The sequence below is a fragment of the Otolemur garnettii genome, unplaced genomic scaffold, assembly GCF_000181295.1.
Source record: "Otolemur garnettii isolate 467f Iridium unplaced genomic scaffold, OtoGar3 scaffold00003, whole genome shotgun sequence".
In the NCBI taxonomy this organism is placed as follows: Eukaryota; Metazoa; Chordata; class Mammalia; order Primates; family Galagidae; genus Otolemur; species Otolemur garnettii.
In genome coordinates, this window is record NW_003852398.1 from 33,299,038 (window position 1) to 33,314,602 (window position 15,565).

General features: G+C 45.9%; 1 protein-coding gene across 2 annotated transcripts in view; it reads left to right on the forward strand.

Moving 5' to 3' along the window:
• Positions 1-15,565, forward strand: part of FGF1 (fibroblast growth factor 1) — a 93,484-nt gene that overhangs the window by 31,505 nt on the left and 46,414 nt on the right. Inside the window, exon 1 of one of the 2 annotated variants that reach the window (XM_023515680.1) lies at positions 3,162-3,191. The exons of the other annotated variant lie outside the window; for it this stretch is intronic. The gene's annotated coding sequence lies outside the window, so the exon portion shown is untranslated. Of the gene's footprint in view, positions 1-3,161; positions 3,192-15,565 lie in introns of those variants that run through there. 2 annotated transcript variants of the gene reach the window in all.

Below are 15,565 nucleotides of genomic sequence, written 5' to 3' on the forward strand. Positions count from 1 at the left end.
CTGGCCTCTTGGTTTCCCAACTGGTGTCATCATCATGCATCTTCCTGTCCTCTGTGTTGACCTCTTGGCGATCTTTGCCATAATTTTCCACAGTGTTGAAGGCAGTTGTGCTTTAATTAGATCTTCCCCATCTCTATAAAACACCCTTGTCCTCTACCCTCCCAGCCACTGAGTCACTCTTTCCTATCACAGCTCTTCTCAAAGACATCCCTGTCACTGGAGATGAAGGATGGGGCTTGGCACTTCCCCCTTTGCAGATTTTACTCTCACTTCAGCAAGAAATTAATATCACAACTTGGATGAAATGCTTCCTGACTGGTAAAATCATTATAATGGAAATGCCCATTCTTTTTCCACTTTCTTCTCGTCCTCTGTCTTTGAGAACCTCTCTTCTTTTCCTTTGTGTGACTTTCAACTCGCCTAAATTCCCACAAAGCTCTGCTAAGAGGGACTTTGAAACATCTGGGAATTTCGATATATGCAAATCCCCCCTTTTAATTTTAATAGAGTTAGGGAGTACAGGGTGAATTCTATTACCTATACGTATTGTATAGTGGTAAGTCGGGGGTGAACTTTTGAGTGTTTGATCCAAGTGTGAAAACTGCTTGGTCAGGTGTTCCTTTGTTCTCAATTCTTCCAAGGCAAAAAAAATACCATCAGCTTCATTCACACATTCCACACATGGAGGAGGCTACAAAAAACATGTGCTGAATAAACAAATGACTAGTGGACATCATTAAACAAATATTTTTTAAGACATCACTGTGTGTGTCCTCTGTTAAGGACAGGCCCTCTGTTAAGCATAGTGGATGTAATAGTAAATGAGATAAACAAAAATCCCTGCCCTTTTGGAGCTTACCTCCCAAAGGAAAATGATCATTCACAAAAATCACTACACTGGCGTCCACCTAACACTGAACTCCAATAAAAGTGTTGGAGGAGAGTCTTGAACTTATAGAACATTGACTACACATTTGTTCTAAGAGAACTCTAAAGAGTTGGGAGAGAGAAAGACAATTAGAGAATGAGATGAGATTATTTTCAGTAGCCTTGGTGAGGTCTGAGTCACATGCCACACAACCTGCCCATTTAAACAATGCAATAGCTTTTAATATATTCACAGAGTTGTGCCACCATCGCCACTGTGTAATTTCAGACACTTACAAATCAGCAGTCACTCCCCATTTCTCCTCCCCCAGCCACATGTCACATCAATAGAACCGTGCAATATGTGAGCTTTGGTTCTGGGCTTCTTCCGCTCAGCCTAACGCTTTCAAGGATTATCCACGTTGCCGCCTGCATCGCAAGGTCATTCCTTTTTATGGCTGAATATTGTTCCATTGGATGGTTCTACAACTGTTTGTTTATCCATTAATCATTTGTTGCTTCTGCTTCTTGGCTTTATGAGTATTTTGCTGCGAGCATTAACGTATTTATTTTTATATGAACCTACGCTCTCACTTCTCTCAGTTATATACTTAGGTGTGGGCTTGTTGGGTCACGTGGTAGCTCTATGCTTAGGCACCCGAGGTACTGCCAAAGTGGCTGCACCCTTTACATTCCCACCGGCAAAGTGGGAGGGTCCCAATTTCTCCCCCTGCTCGCCAACACTCGTTACTATGTACCTTTTTGATCAAAGCCATCCTATGGGTGTGAAGTGACACTGTGCTTCTGACTTGCATTTCCCTGGTGGCTAGTGACATTGAGCGTCTTGTCATGTCTATACCATGTTTATAAGGCAGCTATTGAGGTGGTTGGCAGCACAGTGCCTGCCTGTTAGAGGGGCTCAGTACCTTTGTTGAAGGAACATGGCTAGGAGTGGAGCAAAGATGAATGCCTCGAAGGACATCAGTGCCATTGGCTATGGCAGATCTGAAACAGGAATGGTGTCTGGGAGAGAATTTTTGCAAATATGAAGCAATGTATTTTCACCCCTCTCACCCCATCCCCTTTAAACCATGTTCCATCTGGAGCCTCCTTTCTCAAAGGCTGGGCTGGGCGGCCTGTTGGCTGGAGCCAGAGAAGGAAAGAGGAACACAGGAAAGGCAGTCGGCTCCATGAAAAGATTTGTGGACAGATTTGTGAAATGGCTTCCCTCCTATTTAACATAGCAGGAGCGAGGCTCTGCAGACACTGGGGCTTCTATCACTGAGGAGGGTGGTTTATGCCCAAAGATGGGGCTGAAAAGAAGATATACTGTGGGGGGGGGGGCTCTGGCTTTAGAGGCAGGCTGATGAGCTGAGGGGAACACTGAAGGTGGAGCAGCCCTGCAACACGGGAGGCCGGATGGCCGCGGTCAGATGGTGAGTGGGCGTGCTCCACACTCCGGGTTCTGCTGTTCCTGCATGATGTAGATGCAGAGATGAGAGCCAGAGGCCATCGTGGGGTGACCCTGCAGCAGGGCTGGGGCAGACCTCCTGGGCAGGGAGGTAGAAACCCGGGGCCAGCAGGAACTGGTCAGCCAAGGAGCCGCCCTGGGCCCTGACCCAGCCAAGAGAAGCCAGCAGCCCCTACTTGAGTCATGAAAACCACACAGAGGCCTCTACCCTGGGGATGCTGGGCCCTGAAGGACCCTGTGCAGGGGTCAACTCTTGCCTTCCAGTGAGAGGCTGAGTGGCCCCCATTCCTCCACAGTCAGGGAGGGTAGCCTCAGGTGGAGGAATTGAGGGCAGAATATTCCCTACCTGGACAGTGCAACACACCAAGAGAGAATGGAGATGTTCTCACCCACCTAACAGGTGAGGTGCCGGGAGGAAGCCCAGATGACAGCCAGACTGAGAGAAACCCAGTCACGCTGTATGAGAGAACTGTGACACTGCCCATGGGCCTGTTCAGAACCGGTCAGCTCAGCACAGCACTCCCAGCACAGGGCTAATGAGACTAGGGTCACAGTCCCAGGAGTGTTGCTCTGTTTGCGGCTGCTTTCTGGAGCCTGCTCTGGAGTCAAAGAGTCTCCGGGCAAGAGAATTTCTCCCTTTTCATCAGAAAAACAGTCCAAAGTGCATGCCCTCTGTCATTTTTGGCTGTGATTCTTTCAGAAGCATTTGGAGGCTTTTGGATGGGCCAGGCTAAAGAAAGGTCACTCCCCTCACAATGGAGCCTCCTGGATTTTGAGCCTTTGCTTAGTTCTAGGAGCTGTGCTAACTCTTTACATGTGTCACTGAATCCTCCCAGCCAGCCACCCCCTGAAGGTAGGTACGGCTACTCATAGTTTATAGATTAAGAAAACAAGGGCTTGGTGAGGTTTCCCAAGATCTGCTGCCGGGAAGTGGTTGAGCTAGTAATAAACAGAGCACAGTGATAGGACCGCAGAGGCTGGCGGGGACCCAGCCTGGACCTGCCCATCTGTGTTCTGCCTGAAAGGTCTCCCTAGAATTGAGGTAAGATATGGTTAAAGCTGTTTATTGAAGAAAAATACAAAAAATGTTATTATTTATTTTTAAAAATATGCACCCATTTCACAATAATAAGGACGTTTAAATAGGAAACCAACATGCAGCCCAAGGGGTGGAAAACCGGTGTGAGAACTCGGTTCAGCCATTCTTACGCCAACACCGGCAAACTCGAGGCTTCTGCGTCTTCAGTTATGTAATTGTCCCCAAAAGACATTAGACCCAGGTCAGCTCGGAGCACATGTTTGCATCCATCCAGCTTTTCATCTCACAATTACTGTGCCTACTGTGTGCCAGGCACTCGGGGCCCAAATGACCCCGAGGCTCCTCCCCGTGAGGCGTTTGCAGCCAGGGCAGCAGCGCAGAGCACAGGTGTCTGGGCGCTGGGAGAGCAGCTCTCTGATCCTCCGCCTTCTCTCTCTTCCTTTCTCAGCTTCAAGGTCACCTCCTCAAGGAGCCTTGCCTCTGGTCTTACTCTGTATTCTCTGTCCTCGTTACTTGGTGCTGAAGGGAGCATCCTCCAGAGCACAACTCGCCGTTTTTCTTTCTTTGTCCTTTCTTTTGTACGAGCGTGTGTGATGCGAAGCCCACCACGTTACGGTCCCAGGAAGGCAGGAAACACAACTGTCTTACTCACAGGAGAATCTCCAAGGCCTGACACATACTTTAGTTGTGGCCTGAATGAGTGAAAGTTGCAACCAGATCACAAAGAGCCTTGACTGCCGAGTTAAGAAGTCCGGACTCCGGCAGTGAGAAATAGCTGAGGGAATATGATTAACGGCAAGGCACGATCAGGTCTGCGGGTTTGGAGGACAAGGCTAGAGATGTTGTGGATGAGGTCAGTGCAATAAGCTACAGAGAGAACAATTAGAAGCAATTGCCGGGAGTAAGGGTTGAGGATTTCCTGGCCTGAGACCTTAATGAAAGGGAAGGAAAATGTAAGAAAGACTTAGGTGGAATCATTAGGAGATGCCTGTGGGGAGGGAGGAAAGGGGATATGACTAAGGCACACTAAGTGGCTTACATGACTGATACCACTGTAGTGTCCTTAATAGAGCAGAGGGGACGGAAGGAGAATACTGCGTCCACCTGGGGATGTGTCTGCAAGATGTCTGGGGGGGTTCTCAGAGCTTCCAATCTGAAGACCAGGGGAGAGGTTCAGAACAGGATTTGGGAGATGTGGGTAGAATCTGAGGCAGGCAAGGTGTCCCAGGAAGCAAGCACATAGTCATAAAGAGAGGACCACAGAGGGTGGGCCCCCGAGGGAGGTCATACTTTTGGTGGCTGAAGGCAGAGAAGCTGGGAGGTGATGCTAAGCAAATGCAGTTAAAGATGTCACAGGAGCCCCGCTGTTAGGGAAGCGGAGAGGGCAGGATTGTCTCAGTAGGCGGTCCACTGGGGCTGAAGCGTGTCAGAGAGCTGGTGGGGACCCAGCCTCGTGAGACTCGCAGCTCCAGCTGGCAGGATGGCCAGCACAGTGAGACAGTTCTTCTGGTGGGTAAAGGAAAGCCAGACAGTGAACTTTGAGGTGAAATTTCATTGACTTTTGGTGTAAGTCAAGTCTGTGAAGATCACATCCACACCCGCCCAGCTGGCCTCAGGCCTTCACAGCCCTGGGGTGTGCCCGCGACCATGGATGAGCTTTCCCACGGCAGTTTGGGCAGAGGGATGGACTAGAAGGGAGACTCCAGCCTCTCAGGTGCTGGGGTGCTGACTGCCTTCAGGAAGCTCAGCTGAGAAGCCGAGGCAGGAGCAGGGGGGCCTGGGGAGAATGGGGGGCAAGGCGGAAGGGTTCTGCAGCTGGAGGGGGATTTGGCAAGTATGGGGGCTGAAGGGAAGGAGTCAGTGGACAGCACTCTTACCTTCTTTTTAGAGGGCTTTGAAAGTGTTATCATTTTTTCATTTAAGTTAGAAGAATACCTGGAATAACAAATACCATGTGAGTGCCTCCTCAGCCACCCCACCCACTCCCTGAGGTAATACTCTTTTCAGGTTTCTATGTATTTTCTGTACGTATATTACATGATTTTAAAAATAAGTTATGAAATCATTCCATACATATTGTTCTCGGGCAGCAGTTCTCAACCTGTGGGTCATCACCCACAGGAACTATTAAAGGGCCGTAGCATTAGGAAGGTTGAGAACCACTATTCTGGGGCTTCCCCTTTTACCCACTCATATGTGCACCTATATGTCCAGCTCTCTTCCTGATGGCTGCCTATATAACTTACTTTATCATTTCTTTTTTTTATTAAATTATGGCTGTGTGCATTAAAGCAATCATGGGGTACAATGTGCTGGTATTATATACAATTTGAAATGTTCTCATCAAACTTGTTAACATAGCCTTCATGGCATTTTCTTAGTTATTGTGTTAAGACATCTAGTAAATTTCACATGTACCCTTGTAAGATGCACCATAGGTGTGGTCCCACCAATTACTCTTCCTCCACCCATCCTCCCCCCCTCCCCTTTCCCCTTCCTCTTGGGCTATAATGGGGTTATAGCTTTCATAAGAAAGCTATAAATTGGTTTCATAGTAAGACTGAATACATTGGATACTTTTTCTTCCATTCTTGAGATACTTTGCTAAGAAGAATATGTTCCAGCTCCATCCATGTAAACATGTAAGAGGTAAAGTTTCCATCCTTCTTTAAGGCTTCATAATATTGCATGGTGTACATATACCACAATTTATTGATCCATTCATGAGTCAGTGGGCATTTGGGCTTCTTCCATGACTTAGCAATTATGAATTGGGCTGCAATAAACATTCTGGTACTTATATCTTTGTTATAATTTTTGTTATAATTGTTGTTATAATATTTGTTATAGTTTTGTTTGTGATTTTTAGTCTTCTGGATATATACCTAGTAGAGGAATTGTAAGATTGAATGGCAGGTCTATTTTTAAATCTCTAAGTGTTCTCCAAACATCTTTCCAAAAGGGAATGGATTAGTTTGCATTCCCACCAGCAGTGTAGAATTGTTCCCTTTTCTCCACATTATGCCAACACCTCTGGTTTTGTGATTTAATGATGTGGGCTGGAGTTAGATGACATCTCAAAGTAGTTTTTGATTTGCGTTTCTCTGATGATTAAAGATAATGAGCATTTTTTCATGTGTCTGTAGGCCATGCGCCTATCTTTTTCAGAGAAGTTTCTCTTCAAGTCCCTTGCCCACCCTGAGATGGGATCACTTGTTCTTTTCTTGCTAATACGTTTGAGTTCTCTGTGGATTCTGGTTATTAAACCTTTGTCAGAGACATAACCTGCCAATATCCTCTCCCATTCTGAGGGCTGTCTGCTTGCTTTACTTACTGTGTTCTTGGCTGTACAGAAGCTTTCTAGTTTGATCAGGTCCAACACTGCTTCCACGTTTTTGCTGTTGCAAAAAGTGTATCTCAAAGAGTCAATCTCATATGTTGATCTTTATTTGGTCATTTGTGTGAGTCCTTTTGTAGGACAAATTCATTTTCTTTTTAAAAGACAGTTTTGTCACCCTAGGTAGAGTGCCGTAGCATCATAGCTCACAGCAACCTCAAACTCTTGGACGCACGTGATTCTCTTGCCTCAGCCTCCTGAGTAGTTGGACTACAGGTACCACAATGCCTGGCTATTTTTAGAGACGGGGACTTGCTCTTGCTCAGGCTGCTCTCCAAGCCATGAACTTAGGCAATCACCTGCCTTGGCCTCCCAGAGTGCTAGGATTACAGGTGTGAGCCACCTCACCTGGCCAGGACAACTTCTTAATACTGGACTTACAAGTCATGAGGTCTGCCTATAAGTACTGTTTCCTCGAGGAGCTTCTTGAATTTGTCTGCTCTTTCCTTAGGGACTGAGAATGAAAGGTGCAGGGATAAAGGTATATTTCTGAGGAAGCTTGTGAACCAGAAATAAGGCTTTAAAGTATTTCAACCTGATGAATACAGCCTTCTTTTTAATCAAGATGTTGGGAGTGACTGTATTTATCCATCAGTAATTCTTATTAACCTAATAAATATGCATCCAGTATAAATAACTCTAAAGGAGATAAAATAACAGTCTATCCTTCTGCCTTAACCATCCATCTTCTACATTTAAAATCCATATTTGAAGATGATACTGATTCCTGAGGGCACGTTGAGACAGGTGAAAAGAGTCGTGATGTGGGAAATATGTTCACAGATTTCAGGGAGACCAAAGATTAAATTCTCTTAAAATTAAAAACAACAACAACATTATATTCCTGGGATCTGCTATTTAATCTGTGAAATCATCAGTTTAATTATATTTTCAGATCATTCTCTGGCACACAGTGGGGAAAATCCACTCTCATTCCTGCAGAGAAACACAAAAACATGCAGGAGAAACAAAGATGAAGTGTCAACAGCCTCTTTGCAGGGGCCCTCTAATTGCACCATGCGCCAGCACACTTAGCTCTGAGCGCCCTCTTCTGACCACAGGCTCTACTGCACCAGCCTGGGTCCAGCCCATCCAAGGGCCCTGCAAGTCTGATTTTTGGTGTTTCGAAAGCTGCTCCAGCTCTCCAATTCTAACATCAACAAATCATTGAGTTCTTTCGGCCATAACCACTGAAACCCCAAAATGTTCTTTTTCAATATTTGTGCAATATTTTCAAGTTACACAGGGCTCTGTCTTCTCTGTGAGGACAATCCTTTGATGACTAGTTTGAAAAATATCCTTCTTAGATCTGAGTTAAGACATCGGGATTCCATGTACGTTTGTTAACTGTCAGGAATAAAATTCACAATCTGGGATGTGGAAACTAGATCTAGATACCAAAGGAGAACGAGAAACAATTCTGTGTTGCTACTCAACGCAGTTGAGCAAAGGATGGCTGAAATTGGAGCTTTCTGTCCACTCTGGAAAGTTGTTAGAACCTTAAGTTAGCTTCACATATCCTGAATTATTTAACAATTATTTGCTGAGTACCTACTGTGTGCCAGGGAGTGCACTAGCAGCAGGTCTCAATGGGGGACGATATGAGAAGACACTTTCATCGTTATTTGTGAAGACTACACAATGTTTATATTGCAAAATGCTTGGAAATCTAAGAGTGTCATAATTGGTAGCTGGAGCCTCAATAATGTTCTTTCAAATTACCTGTTAATCTGTCCTGTGCTGCTGCTACTAAATTTAACTAGGTTAATCCTCTCAACTCAGAAATGGCTTCTTTCTAACTTCTTAAAAGGGGCTATTCAATCCTCCAAGGAACATGCTCATAATCTGTTATGATAGGAAGGAGGAGGCAGATGAAAGAAAACAATTTTTCCAAATAACAGCCTGTTTTCCTTGGAGCTGAGGTGGGCAGCGCTGAGGCCGGGCCCTGTTTGGATGTGGGCGCCTGTGGTTGCCCGGCGCTATCTTCACAAACCCTGCTGGGTAAGCCACAGGCCTGTAACCTTCTCCTTGTTCCTTACCCTGCTTCTCCTCCAGATAGAAGAGAAGCCTTCTTCCCCCCCCTTCCCCCCTCCCTTTTTCATTCTGGTGTGGAAGCCAAATAGAGGGGCTTGGTCCCTGGAAAGGGCCAACCCCAAAGTGGGGCTGTTTCCTCCCCACCAGACTACAACATTCATGGAGTCAAAGACAGCAGATGGGAGCACACAGGTAGATGCGCCAGGCAGTGTCATCTGGGAGAGACAAGGAAATGCTGCAAGGCCGAGGGCTGTACAACGTCCTTGTAATCCCAGTGCATGGTCCAGTGAGATTCCACTAGTTATTTTGCCCTGACTTTTGTTAAACTCCAGATGAACCTTGGGGAGGTGGGGCACACATCCTTTCTTCCTTACTTCTCTCAGATTTATAACTGTTGCATGATGCTTCTTTGGATAAGTCATGGATCCTTCTATTCTACTAGGCAAAGTCGAACTCATTATAAGTGAACTTAGCATTTTAAAAAAGCTAACGTTCTCTGTAAAATAATTTCTGAATTTCCAAGAAGATGGTGCTGAAGGACTGTATTTTGTGAGCTTGCTCCTTCAAAAGTTCTGAAATTTCAGGTGCCCCTTCCCAGATTACATTGTTCGATTAAATCCAATTCATTGACCTCAACTCAACAAATGTTTATTGAATTGAGCACTATGTTAGAAAAAGACCTGGACGCTGCCCTCAGGAAATTCACAGACCAAAGGATGAGACAGACAAATAAACAGATCATCTCGGTCCAGCATAGTAGATGCAATGACAAAATCACGGACAGGTAGGGTGGCACTTTCAAGCCTCCACCCTCACGGAGTTATGGTCTGTCTGGGGAGAGAACCAGACTTAATTGGAAAATTGCACAAGTAAAAGCAGCATTGAAACTGACGGTGCTATGGAGGAGAGGCAGGCAGCCCAGTGAGAGCTTTAAGGGGGCATCTGCCTGGGGTAGGAGTGGACAGGAAGGCATCCTTGAAAAAGTAGCGTCAGAGATCTGAAAGATGGGTCAGGGTGAATTATCTGTAGAGTGGTGGGAACAGCAGTCCAGGCAGGGGGAAGAGTGTGTGCAAGGTAACTGTGGCAGGGAGGGACGTGGGGTGCCCCAGAAACCACACCGTGGAGAGAGGTCAGCAGGTCTGGGCCCCACGTGGGGTGTTCACTTCCTTGTGTTCATTTCCTCATCTGTGTACAGCTCAGAGCAGCTCCTGCCTCACAGGAGCCAGGTCCATTTCTATAACGCGCTCAGCAGAGTGCCCTGGGTACTGGCTGCTACGACTGCTGTGATTCCTGTCCTCCTCGTCCCCCAGGGTGAGCTGTGGACATGGACTCTACCACAGTGGATGTTTCTCTTTAACAATTCATACTGGATATGTGGGCACAACTCCACAGGGATCTCAGAGGCCACAGAAACTAGCATAAGCTCCTGTAAAGGTAACCTCTGGCTGAGACATCCTGAATGAATGACAGGTTGGGCTGCTGACCACAGGGCTCAAAACAACCACTAAAAGTTTATCCCCAAATATCCAGAAAAAAAACGAGACAGAGGAAGAAGGATGGAGTCTCCTGAGAGAAGGTCATCTATAAATGGAAAATGACACTGAAAAGAAAACAAATCTTATTTGACATGAACCCATTTTTGACTCTGTCTGGAAATCCAGGGCAGAAGGAAGTGGAGGGGACAGGGAGTGAGTGAGCAGATGTGCCCAGGCCGAGCCAGCCTGCCCGGGACTGGCGTGGACACAGTGTGCGCCGCCGTGATGAGGCCATGAGGGAAGGCTGTGGTGGTCATCAGGGCTCCCACGCCTCAGACAGACCCGTTCAGACCCAAGCACTCCTGGTTTGACCCAGCACCCGGCTCCACGTGCTGCCACAGGCTGAGACGGGAGCAGGGGCTGGGGCAGGTCCAGCCAGGGCTGAGAGGGGCAGACAGAATTAGGGGGGAGACTAACCTGGGGGGGAATTTTGTTTCCTAAAATGGGAGCCTTAAGGGTCATTACCTCCCAGAGTCGTCGTCACCTTGAATGGGATAAGCCACCTGGTAAGTGCCCAGTGCTTGGTGCTCCCTCCAGGGCAGCTCAGAGCCCCTGTACCCAAGGTGTTAGTTCTGTGGCACCCTCGTAGCATCAGACAATCTCTGAACCTCTCAATCCCTGTATTTCTTGCTGGAGAAGAATCGTGACCTTACCATTTAAATGACTCTACTTCAAAAACATGAACCATAAGGCGAAGGAGCCTTTGGCAGCACGTTTGCACTATGTGTAAGCACTGCTAAGACCCTTCTCAAAAGTCATAGCCCAGATACGAAGACCTGGAGTCGGAAGGTCTGGATTCAAATCCCAGCCCCTTTCCTTCCCGGATGTGTGGTCTGGAGCCCCTTCACCCCCCCAGGGTTGCATTCCTTCATCTGTGGGACGGTGTTAATGGCACGTACAGCACAGGGCTCAGGAAGGGCCAGGTGAGGTGGTGTCGAAAGGGCCCGTGGGCGGAAGGCCTGGTCCCCAGCCCTGAGTCAACAGTGGTGTTTATCGTTATCTCACTAATCCCCTCCGCTGGTGTTACTCATTACCCCGGTAGCACATCCCAGAACGTAGAGCCTGAAAAGAGGGTAAGTGTCCACGTGATGGAGTACTATTCAGTGAAAAAAGAAAGGCTACCAGGCCACAAAAAGGCATGGAAGCATTTTAAAGTCATGTTATTAATACTAAGCGGAGGCCGGGTGTGGTGCTTACACCTGTAATCCTAACACTCTGGGGGGCCGAGGTGAGAGGATCCTTGGGCTCAGAATTTTGAGAACAGCCTGAGCAAGGGTGAGACCATGATGAGACCCCATCTCTACTAAAAATACAAAAAACTAGCTGGGTGCTGTGGCTGGAACCTATAGTCCCAGCTACTTGGGAGGCTGAGGCAAGAGGGTCACTTAAACCCAAGAGTTTGAGGTTGCTGTGAGCTGTGATGCCATGGAACTCTACTGAGGGCCACAAAGTGAGACTCTGTCTCCAAAAGAAAGAAAAACAAAAAGATATTAAATGGAAGGACCCAATTGAGAAGAATACATACTCTGATTTTAATTATATAACACTCTGGGAATGTAAAACTATGGAGGCAGTGAAAAGATCAGCGGTTGCCAAGGGCTACAAGAGAAAGAGAGAAGAATTAAGAGGAACATGGGGCGGGGAGGTGAGGACAGCGAAAGTCCTCTGTGTACATGGTGTATGGTGTATGTCACACATTTGTCCGAACCCATAGAAGGTACAATACCCAGAGTGAACCCTAATGTGAACTACGGAGTCTGGGTGATAAAGACCTGTCAACATGTCTTCATGACTATAACAAATGTACCACTGAGGTTGGGGGTGTTGATGGTGGGGGACACCGTTTGGGTGAACGGAGGGGAGGGGAGGGGAATTATCTGTCCTCTCTGAGCAGTGTTACTGTACACCTAAAAGTGTCCTAAAAAATTAAAGCCTGTTAATTTTTTTGTTTTTTAAAGAAAGACTAAGTAACACAGCTTTCCTAGAGGGTAGAGCTGAGACTCATATCTGAACCCAGAGCCAAGGGTCTTCCCCACGTCTCTTAGCTGCTATGGTGGATTTAGGCTCTTGTGGGTTGATGAAAGTTACAATAGATGGGGGGATCAGACCCTGGGAGGAAAGGCCCAGGTTCCCCTGGGTTATCACCGCACGTGCCTTGGGTGTCAGGGGCTGCTTCAGCCTTCTCAGTCCTTCTGGATGCAGCCCCACCTCTGCCTGAGCTAAAGACACTGGGGGTGGGGGGCAAACCTCAGCTGTGTTACCCCACCCTCCCAGTGGCACACTTGGGTCCTCAGCAGGGGATAATCTGCGCTGTGGGCATGCTAGGAATGAATGTGTGTGTGTGTGTGTGTGTGTGTGTGTGTGTGTGTGTGTGAAAGTATATATTTTACTTGTAGTTTACAATGTTACTCTTCTGACTTGATCCCTTACCTCCCTAGAGACAGGAAATACCCACGTTCCACATTAATGCTGATTAAAGTGTTGATCATATTCTCTTGTGAGAAGAATAGAGCGGGGATTGTACCTTTGAGATTTTTAGCAATAAAGCAACACTAGAAAAATATCCTGCTACTTTAAATACTGTTATAGTTTCAGATAACAAGGCTATGAGTCAAACTCTACAAAAAGCATACATGTTTATTATAAGGGATTAAAGCTGTAGCAGTCACAGGCACCATTCTCCCACCATCACCATCATTTATTGGCCACTTCCGAAGTTGTAGGTTGGGGGTTAAGCAGGCTGTATAAGCCTTAAGTTATTCAACCTTCTCAAAAACCCTGTGAGGTATTAAGTACTGCTGTCATTTTGCAGATGAGGAAACTGAAGCTCAGAGAGGTTACACGACTTCCCAAGGACACCTAGCCACTAAGTGAGTGGTGAGTCCAGTGATTGAGACCAGGGCTGTGGGAATCCACAGAACAAGCCTTATATACCATGTTCACCTTGGCTGTCCTTTTGAACCTTCTGCAGTGTCATTTAGATAAATACCATGGACTACTTCTCTCTTCTCTTTTAAATGATGTAACATCAATGTCACACCCTAGCATAGAAGACCTGTCAATCAACACTGCTCTCCATCCCTCCCCCTGCACCCCCCCTAAATCCACCCTTCCCCTTGTCAGAGGAGCTGTCTGTCCATCCAGTGCCTTCTGAACTGGAGGATGTCTAAAATTCACCTGAGGAAGTTTATTATAAAGTAGATTCCAAAGACTGACTGCTGAACATTCTGATTTAGCACACGGAGGAAGTACACCCAGGAATCTGCATTTTAAAAACAAATGTCTCATATAATTCTGATTTTGATGTTCTTTGGATCATGCTTTGAGAAATACTAATCTGTGGGTATTTATTTATTTATTATTACTATTTTTAGAGACAGAGTCTCACTCTGTCGTCCTCAGTAGAGTGCTATGGCATCACAGCTCACAGCAACCTCCAGCTCTTGGGCTTAGACGATTTTCTTGCCCCAGCTCCCGAATAACTGGGACTATAGGAGCCCACCACAACGCCCGGCTATTTTTGTTGTTGTTACAGTTTGGCTGGGGCTGGGTTCGAACTGGCCACCCTCGGTATATGGGGCTGGCGCCCTACCCACTGAGCCACAGGCAGCGCCAATCTGTGGGTTTTTTAAGAAAAGTATTTGTTTATATTTAAAATATCTGTTTAAGATATATATGGTTTAAAAAAAAAGTCAGAAAGTCAAAAGGGTAAATAGTAAAAAGTATATCTCCCATGTATGCGGGCCATTACAAAAGTTTTGAGATATACAAAAATCAAGAAATATAAAATGTGCATGGACAGACACAAATGAAGCCCTCTCAGCAACACCCATAAGCTGAGCAAGTTGAAAGTTTCACGGGTGAATCAGAAAGAACACTGTAGACCGTGTTTCTCGGAAGTGAAATAATGGACCATAACACAGTCTGTCTCAAAACTTTTATAGTGACCTACCTATAAGAAAGTTCATAGCAGCAGCTTTGGTAAGAGTGAAAAATTGTAAGTAACATAAGTGTCCACCTAGAGATTATAGATAAATGCAATGCAGGCTATTGGTAGGATTGGAATTTACTTATAGTGGTTACAACAAATATTACAGATAATGCATGAAAATGGATAGAGCTCAGAAATAATACTGAATGAACAGAAGCAAACCGCAGAGCCATCCATCCTCGTACAGAGCATGCTGTTTTGTGCATTCCACACTCACACCATGACAATTCAGAACTGTGCTTGCCTCAGAGCTAGAAATGTTGTAAAAAAGGGAATCCAAGGGGATTTCAACTCTCTCTCTAATATTTTATTTCTTCTACATAAATAAAGATCCGAAGTAAATTTGAGAAAATGTTAACACTCGCTAAATTGGAATAAAGTGCACACAAATGTTTCTTATTTTCTTTTTTGGGTTTTTTAAAAAGAACAAATTGTCCCTGCCTCCCTGGTCACCCTGTTTTCTCCCCCGCCAAGGGGCAGGCTGCTATTGTTTTCTTGTACCACTGAGGTCTGCCTGTGCGTTCACAAGCACTTAAACCTCCGGGACATTCCTCATCTGGTTCTCTCCCTTCTCCTCCAGAGCGTGATCTCATCGGTGAAATCCTCAGTTCCACCTTCATCTCGTCAGTCCCTTGCCCTGCTTTTTCTCCTTAGTGACGCATATTCTCAGGTCTCTCGGTCAAGGACAGCTTCTCTCCATTTCTACGCCCTTGTTTTTCTTTTGTTGTGACCACAATACAGGGTGAGCATCCCTAATCTGAAAATCTGAAATCCAAAATGCTCCAAAATACAAAATTTTTCAGCAACAACATGACATCACAAGTAGAAAATTCCACACCTGATGTCATGTGATGGGTTGCAGTCAATACACAGCCAAGACTGTGCTTCATGCATATAATTATTAAAAACATTGCATAAAATTACCTTCAGGCTATGGGTAGAAGGTATACATGAAACATAAATGAACATCGAGTTTAGATGTGGGTCCCATTCTCAGAGTAGCTCATGTATATGTGTTTGCCAAAATAAAAAATAAATCAGAAATCTGAAATGCTTCTTGTCTCAAGCATTGTGGGTAAGAAATATAATCAACCTGTACTTGCTAGGAGGGTGGTGTGAACTCTCTCCCTCTGTAGGGGGGGGAAATATTTTCTTTTCTGCTATTATCTTAGGTGCATGGGTGGGACCTCTGCAAATTAAACTGACAAAAGACAAATTCACAAGAGAAAAA